The sequence below is a fragment of the Atta colombica genome, unplaced genomic scaffold (assembly GCF_001594045.1).
Source record: "Atta colombica isolate Treedump-2 unplaced genomic scaffold, Acol1.0 scaffold147, whole genome shotgun sequence".
In the NCBI taxonomy this organism is placed as follows: domain Eukaryota; kingdom Metazoa; phylum Arthropoda; class Insecta; order Hymenoptera; family Formicidae; genus Atta; species Atta colombica.
Window position 1 is genome coordinate 339,947 of NW_017259236.1, and position 9,768 is coordinate 349,714.

The window sequence follows — 9,768 nt, forward strand, 5'->3', positions numbered from 1 at the left end:
ACTATGGTAAGTATAGAATCGCAACGAGTAGAACAGAGAGAACTGCAGATTATAACGGGTACAAGGGAAATAAAACAAAATCCTCCTTCCCTTTCTAACACGGAACCCGGTGATGCGCTTCTCCCTCGGACCTATCAAATCTCCAGGATCTGTGATGTTTCCCTTTCTCTCATCTCTCACATATACACGTACTGTATATATGTTGTAACGAACTAACACATAGTGATCTAGAATCGGTTTATTTTTTAATTATTAATTCAATCAGTTAATTCAATCAGTTTTGAATGCCTAAAAGAGTTAAATGGCGTGTCCAGAAAAGGATTAAATTTCCAATCAAACAAAGTTTATTTTTAAACTTTGATCCTTTCCTATTTTACCAAAAACTTTATCAATTCCAAAATCGAATTGAAATCTGTCCAGACATTTCCCAAAATAAAAACTGAATTAATGACCAAAGTAATAAAGTTTGTAACTGTGCTCGCGAGCGACGGCACAACTTCGTCACGTGCTCCTTGATTTCTTGTTTCTTTACAGTACCCTTTGCATTCGATAGCATAATACATCGACACGTAGATTTTTCACAAATATCAGAACTTTTCGCTAAATGGGCGCGAGAGAGCGTACCACTCTTTCCGTAATCTTTCCTACTTTTATTCGTAATTAATCCGCGATGATAGGGGTGGATCAAAGGTAAGAAAATTGTCAGAGGACGACAGAGATAGGTGGCAAGAATCATACAGGAGATAAGAAAGAAATAAAGAACAATTATATTTGATAAACCGTTTTACGTGCAATTTCTGGAGTTTTATTGGACTCGATATAATCTATTTTCATAAAAAATATACAACGAATATAAAATATACAGCTTATTTCTAATATCGGGCGATCCTGCACTTAAACTACGAGCTTTGACTTTTTTTCGCGGTCGCCTTAGAAGATGGATAAATGAGGATTGATTATTCACAAGTCCTCTCAGCAGCGTGCAAGAGCTCGTACCCAAGTAATACATGTTACCCGCGAGGGTAACATCGATGCAAAGCCGAATGTAAGCGCGACACAATCACAATAATCGTTTCGGCGCGACACAAACGATACAACGAAAGTTTAAAATTACTCGACAACTAACTATTTCATCTAATTACAAATCTTGGGAGGATGGCACATGTATTGCAACTTCACAACTCTACATTAAACTGGCCGCTTTCCGCGACGCGAGCTTTTTCACGCGCGATCCGTTCGAAGCTACGAATCCGGATCGGCAGCTGTACAGTAGCGACGCTCGTTTCACCCTCTGGAGTAGGATCTTTCCGCAATCCTTCATGACAATTTTTCTTTCGGCGGTAATACTACATGGGCTGAAAAGTTCCGGAATTTTTAATGAAAACAAGCGTTTTTTGGGCAAAGTATATTATTATATTACTCCTCAACATAGTTGCCTTCGAGGGCGATACACTTGGTATAGCGATTTTCCAACATTTCGATGCCCTTTCTGTAGTACGAAACGTCCAAGCCTTCGAAATACGCCTCGGTTTCCGCGATGACTTCCTCATTCGATGTGAATCTCTTTCCCTGGAGCCACCGCTTGAGGTTTGGGAGCAGATAATAGTCGGGGGCCAAGTCTGGAGAATACAATGGGTGAGCAACCAATTCGAATCGTAATTGGTTCAATTTGGCCATCGCTTGCAAGGACGTGTGTGACGGTGCGTTATCGTGATGATACAGAAGGCGAAAGTAGCGCCACTTAAACGACTGTAGCTTGTAAACGAATGAACGAAATGTCATGAAACTTCATACATAAACTAGTGACAGATGAACCTCTTGAAATGAATCATGTTCATTTTCTAGTGGCGCCACGTCATAATCTTCAAGAATGCTCGTCGGTAGTGGAGTCACACGTCCTCATACATCTATCGGCTTAGCCACAGAATGAGGTAGGCCCGGGAGCTCTTTGTGAATTCACGCAGACCATTCGCTCTCCCCCCCCCCCTCTTCCTCAAGGAAGATTCGGATTTTCGTCACTGATTGACTCCGGCTTACACTGTCCGCGCATGCCGCGTAAGTCCTCGCGGTCGCGCATCTCTACTCTTGTGAGCGTATAATTCAATTTTCTTCCCTTATCCGCCGAAGACTGGAATTTTCCGAGCTATCATGGGATGTCTTGGCAACTCCTTTTCCGGCTCCGCGCCGGGGATATATGCCCCCGATGCCCGTACAGTCTCTTAGGTGGCCAGAAATTCTCGCTTCCGGTCGTACCTCTGCAAGAAGTGCGCGATGTAAGAAGGTTTTAGGGTGGCAGCAAATATACGAAATAATACGACCTGCGTGTAATTGGACCTTCGTGTGGATTTTTTAGCGTTACCTCTTCTTTCTTCCTTGCAGACTTCCTCCTCCTAATGGTGAGTGAGATGGCATAATCATAGAATAAAATAGGAATCGCCAACCGTGGTTCATTCTAATGCTACTTGTGAGATCAACCGACCAATCACTAAAGGAAAAAAAGTCTTAATGAAAAGAGAAATTTTTATTAAATAAAAACAGATAATTCAATTTTACATTGTTTTGGTGTTTCTGCTTTTGGGAATGCTGTTGAAATCCTTTAGAGCAATTTATAACAGTTGCACAAACTTTATAAAAAATTGAATGTTTATTTTCTGTAATTACATATTTAGACACTTATTCTACCATTTGAATCAATCTTATTGAACCAAATATCTTTCACTGAACATTTTTCCATTTTAATGTTCGCGGATTAACCTAAAGAGTATAACACAAAAATTTATTATTAATAATAATTAGAAATTAATAATTATCAGAACGAGGCTAATGAAAGTCTAATGATTTTTCAAACGACACGTTCAAGAATTGTCACGATATTAATCCGAAGAACGATTCGTATTAATTTATATCTTATGAAAATTGTGAATCAATGTTGTGAACTTCTTTGTTTACCCGTAGCGTATTGATTATTGCATTTCTGCCAATCTGCGAGTGACTTACTTTCAACGAAGTATTATAGTCTACTTTTTCGCTGAAGATGACTCCAAAGTGAGCCGAAACATTTGATACAATAAATAAAAACAACCGCCAACACTTGAGTATTATCTGCATCTTCTAACTCTTCGTTTACATTAGCGTTAGACTCTCTTTGTTCTGAATTTCTAATTATTGTTTTTACTTGAGATTTCTATTTATATATTTATATATTTATGTAAATTTATTATTATTTAAATAATGAAATCATCAGAAATTACGCAATTTATTATAAAATTTAATTGAATCAAATATTAAATTCAAGCACATTACATTCATTCATATAAACGGATAATGAAAGGTGATAGATCTCTATGCATTAGTAGAATTTAACTTGTGGTTAAATATATTAAAATTATTATTTTATCGTTTATTCAAACCAGCATTCATGATTTTTAAATATAGTAATGGATTAAATAAAGAAATATAGAAGTAAAATAACTTTGTTATCACAACACATATTTTTTTAAAGAATCAAATTGTTCTGTAGAAAAAATAATTTGTTAAAATAACCAACATTTGTCATAAAAACATTTTTCTGAATTTTATTATTACGAAATAAACAAAATTCCATGCTACAATTTACACTCCAAAAGTGAAATCTCATGCATCTAATGATCAGTCAGACAAAGTTATATTTATTAAGAAAAACATAACTTCTTTTTAAGGTGTAATGCATTTTATGGAAAATCACATTTTTGTTGCTTATCATTATATTTTTGATGTTTATGGTCGGTGAAAGAATAATTGGAAGATCGCGATAAAATATTGACCAGGGTTGAGCAAGCTAATTCTTTTTTTAAATTAACAAGGAAAGATTCACTATCCGGAACCAATTTGATTCATCATGAGATATGTTATTAAACACGAAAATCTAAGAAATACGTTATTGTGTCACTGTCTCGTAACGAATTTAAATATTTTCGCGTTATGAATTACTGTGTTAGGATACAGCGATTCTCATTACTATCTTACCGCTGTCACCAATTACATTATTGTGTTACGATTCTCATGCTGAGGATAACTAATAGTCTCGAATTGAATTGGCGTTATATTGTCGCGTCGCTGCCGAGCGCGGAATGGGGAGTGAGAGAGAGAGACAATCCGGCGCGGCGTGCGAGGACATAGGAAGAGCGACAGATTGGTTATTAGAGTAGGGGAGATATGATCAGAGTGGGAACGAGTCTTAGGTCGAGCGGCAAACCGTGAGATTGCTAGTGCGGACGTCGATGATTGCTAGTCGCTATATGATTCCCTTATAGTTATTGATCTATTATAATTGACTTAAGATTTTTAATTAATAGTTACCGTTCTCCTGAAAAGAACGTCGGCTTCTTTAACAATATAAAACATTGAAGAATTATTGATTGAATAGATATTGATAGAATTATTTGATTGAATAATTTAGAAAATGAACTTCAAATTCCGTCATTATCGCTAGTGGAGATGGCTTCATTGAGAATTTGTAATAACAACAAAGATCAAATTGATTAGTGTTCATTTAGCAAGAAAATCGATGATCCGAGCAAATCAAGCCATCTCATATGATATCCTTCGGAAAGGGATGAAGGAGTGGATTGAATGAAAGTTGAATATAACGCCATATTGAGGTTTAAATTATTGAACTGGCTATATTAAACACGCTATATTAAAATTGACGAGAATCCTTTGGTTAGTCATTCTACCGAAAATGTTTTGTTTAAGTTACCGACGCGATTGATTAAATAATTGCATAAAAAAAAACAGAATTGGAAATAAATTGCAGAAAAACAGGTAATAATGAAGGGAAGAATTGAGCAACTCCTATGAGCGTGATCAATTCTGAGAAAGGATAGACTAAGCAGCTCTTACAAGCGCGATTAGTCTAGGAGAAGGGGAAGAGCTGCTCTTACAAGCGCGGTCCGAGGGATATAGGAAAGAGGAAATTGAAAAAAAGTTAACACATGCTTTTTTCTCTTTGTATATGTTATGAATATTGAGAGATATTTCACCAGCGTTTCAATCGTGAAGGACGCATGACTGCCGAATGAATCGAACTGAATTATTGCTCTGAACTATTTCTAGATTAATCCTTTCCGAACTAATCGATTTTCAACCCGTTTATATTGGGACGCCAGTTGGTGGTGCTCGGAAATCGGGAGGAAGGGGGAGCTCGATTTCCCGGAATTGATAATACATACTGAATTCGGGAAATGATTTTTCATCTGGAAATATTAGTCACATCGACCTGAAATTCGGCACAGTTGTCGCGAATTCAATTTAGAACTGACGGATCAAATTAGTTTCGCGTTAATAGATTAATAGAATTAATAGAATTTTAAAGTAATTAGCAAATTAAATTTTGAGCCTTTTTCCGTGTTCCGCGCTGCTCCTTCCCCGATTCTCGATTGGTCAGCACTCACTAATGCGACAAGTTCGTTTACTTATCTGTTTCAAGTTAAGGTGGTCACGGTAGCCAAAAATAAAAAATAAATCAAATCAAAAATGTATCAAACATAAACGCTAAATTTCAAAATTAATAATATTCTCGACCAGAATGGCTGAAATCCTATTAAGGATCGCGCGCATCGCGGGCTGTGACGCGGGTGCGCGATAGCTTATTCTTATTCTGACAGATTACAGGCGGTAAGGTGTTTCGATCGGATTAGATCTTTTCTTAAACCTCGTGTAGGACAATGACATGACAGTCCCAACATATGGGAACGATTTCTTAACTCCGTGTGGAATTATCTTGCCTGGAATTTCATCGCAATACGTGCTGGGCGCTTCACGTAACGCACGTATCATGCGGTGTCGGCATGACAGAATCATATTACGCCGAATAAGTTTTTCGGTAGAAATATCTGCAATTAATTAATAGAAATACATTAGATAAATGATGTGTGAAATAATGAAAAATAATTCAGCGCGAACAAAAAAACAAAAAAAAGGAAAGTAAAATTATATTTCTGCGGAGAGCAGGACGTAATACCTCCCCTCCCCCTCCTTAAGAGTGGAGTTGCGTTTTTTGATGTGACGATAGCGAGCTCGATGAGCCCAGAGGATTTGGGTGCAGCAATGGTGTAAGCCTGGCAAGTCGATCCTCGAGGTGATAGGGATTGATTTACGGTGTTCAACGCGCAGTCAGATTGCAGGGTAGTTCAAGCATGCGTGTTGAAAATCGCGATAACAGTCTTATCCAACTGGAATCAGTTTCTCCTCCATCCCCTTTCGAAGAATATGATATGATAAAATGGCTTGAATTGCTCGAATCATCAATTTTCTTGCTAAATGGAATCTAATCAATTTGATATGTGTTACGATTACAATTATTCGCCGAAACATTAATGTCAATGGCAAATTCTATAAATAATTCATAAATTGCTCAATCAGATAATTCACGATGTCTCGTTGAGAGACACTTTAAAAAATAATATCGAATTTCATTTCAAAAGAACAATAACTATTAATCTAAAATTCTAAGTCAATTATAATAATTCAATTATTATAAGAAATTCATAGCATACGATACGCCGGTACTAGCGGTCTCATGATTTGCCGCTCAACCTGAGACTCGCTCCTACTCTGATCATACCTCCTCTACTTTAACAACCACTCTTTCAATCCTATGTCCTGCTTGCGCGTCCCGCCGGACCGTCTCTTTCTCTCTCCCCGCTCCGCGCTCGGCAGCGATCCACAATATAACGCAAAAATAATTCAATCCGCAACTATTAGTTATGCTTAACACAAGAATATGTAACATAATTGATAATAGCAGTGGGATAGTAACGAGAACCGCTACATCCTGAGACAGTAATTCATAACGCAAAAATATCTAAATTCATTACAAGACATTGACATAACATAATTGGTGACAGCGATGGGATAGTAACGAGAACCGTTGTATTTTGAGATAGTAATTCATAACGTGAAAATATCTAAATTCGTTACGGGACATACGCAATGACACTGCACGTAACACTGCAATTGATATTAATGTTAACATAACTCTAACGGTTTTTTTATGTATTATACGTTTTTAATAATGTTTTTCTTCTGTTTGTCTACTTTTAATCATTATTAATGATTTCTTTTATATTCTGTAATTATTTATTAATTGTATTCGTAACTTAACAACTGGTTTCTTTGAAAATTTTTTTTTAAATTAATTGATTTTCATTGAAGAAAAATGCGAATATTACGAGAGTCCCGATTATATTGAGCGATTTTAATGTCTCACTTTTAATATTTCAACTACTATTTGGACTACATATTCGTAACAAAGAAGGAAGATATAAGTATTTGATATGTATCTACATGTTTTTACATCTTATTTTATAACGTAAAGAACATTGTTTTTGTATTATGAGAATCCGATTTTTATTATAATATTATTATTCTAACATTAAGAACTCGATCAGCGTTGAAACGTTTATACTTTTTACTATTTTACTTAATCTAGTTTTAAATATTGAACGTTATTAATTTTAATTGGCTCGCAGCATTATTATCTATTTGTGTTATTGTTATTATCTATTTAATTTAATTCAATTGAACCATTCTATTAATATATATTAAAAGTTATCTTGTTATCTAAAATGTGATCCTCTTGCCTGTTGATACACGTTGAGTGGCCGAGGAAAACATTTTCAATCGCTTCATGAAGAGATGGGAATGAGAAGGATAGGCTCATGCTGTCTTACAATTAGTCGCTTCGGAGCGCCGAGAGGAGGCAGCGAGAACGTAGTGCGAGAGAGTCAGAGTTAGTCCTCTTTTAAAGCTAAAAAGGCTTTACTGACCGAAGCACGATCGCGGATATGGACTCATTTTTGCATGTGTTGCGTGACATCACGATAGTGGCAACTCGATTGCCGATTTATCCGCGTATCTCTGTTCACATAACTAAATAAAAATGCTGTAACAATAAACACTAAACTATATAATATAATTAGAATAAATTGATAATTATTTTAGCAATCTGACTTCTCTAAAATTGTTAAGACTCTGTCACTGTAACTATAAATGTATAAAAATTCATTTATTTTTCGTCTCATGATTATATGCATATTCGATATGGCTGCAGTGAAATCAATTTCCATAATTTAAGATAATAGCGCTACTTCCTAATAAGATTGCCATTCCATATTGTTCTATTATATATACTATTTCCTATCCTCTTGTATATTCTACTATACTTGTATATTCTACTATAATAACTAATTTCAAAATTTTTCTCGTTTTTGTGAGATATTGAATCCAAACAAATAAAAAGTTGAAGTATTATATTAGTTACAAAAAATCAATTCAAATAAAAACTATAATAAATTTATGTACCGAAGTTTTTTAAATAAATAAATGTGAAATATTTATATTGTATTCTCTAATAAATGTGCGCAGCTTTGATTACATTTAAGAATAAAGAATGTTTTTCGATTATAACACTGTATAAGAAATATTTTAAGCATTTTGCGGGAAAAGTATAAAATATAATTATAATTTTTATTCAAATTTGATCAAATTGCAAAAAGGGTTCAAAAGCATTTGAAAACAAACAAACAAACTTGTTATCCACATTTGAAAAAATCCTTTAGACATTTGTAATTCTGGTTTTAGGAAAAAAGCAAGTTGCAAGTTTTCTTAAAAGTTAATATTTTTCAAAAAATTATTCTTAAATAGTATATTTATGTTGAATTATTCCAGCACAAAATATCGTTTTTGTTTAATATTAATTGAATTAAATCGACTCTTTCTCCCTCTCTCTCTCTCTCCCCCCCCCCTCTCTCTTTCTCTCTCTCTTTCTCTCTCTCTCAATTATTTTAATGCAAAGTTATCCATTCTAACATTCAATGCTCCGCTATTGCTATCCGAAATTCTGAGAAGCGAGAAAATAAAGAATGAATGCAAATTATATATTTAAACACTATTCAACATAACAAATCCTGTACTACATTGCATAAAAGTTTCTTTAATTTTTGCTTTTGCTAAATATCAAACATACCCATCTCACTTTAGATTCCAAAAGTGTATACTAGTTAAACTACAGAAAACAGATTTAATATTTTGCAATCGATAAAATAGATAAAATGTACCGAAAACTATTTTCTTGTTTCGAAGAGAAATTAAATCATTCTATATATAATTAATTTGACATTTTATTATGGTTGCGAACATTTATTTCATTTTGGATTATCATTGATCATATTTTTAGATACATTATAGTTATTTAAGTAATAAACAAAAAAAAAGAACATTCGATATCGGATTTATCAGATTGTAAAGTATTATTTTGCTGAAATATACTTCCATATTAAAATATATTTTATAACAATGTTGTTTATGTTTGTAGTGCAGTATCGAATGTTTTATTATTGCATTCTTAAGAATTGTTTAATATTCGATATTACACAAATAATATGTAACCTAAAATATTCAACAGAGAACACTTTCAAAGCGCTTAAAATTGCACAAATATCGGATCATCAAAATTCGGTGAAAAGTCGCAGACAAAAATAAAAAAAATGTTTTAAAGCTTGAAACTTGTACTGTAACTTGTACTGTAACAGTACAACAGTAACTTGTGCTTTTGGCTGTTTTGCAAAAAATTTTTATATGTTTATGGTATCTTAATAAAGACCATTATTGTTTTTCGAGACAAATATCAACGAAACTATAAAAGATAGAAAAAAGTTTGAAATAAAAATTGAAAGAGTCCATAATAGTTATAATTTAAATAAATTTTCAATATTTATTTTTTTTATA

General features: G+C 34.0%; 1 protein-coding gene across 4 annotated transcripts in view; it reads left to right on the forward strand.

Moving 5' to 3' along the window:
- Window positions 1-9,768, forward strand: part of LOC108685209 (tyrosine-protein kinase PR2) — a 330,449-nt gene that overhangs the window by 315,944 nt on the left and 4,737 nt on the right. The window lies entirely within an intron of this gene.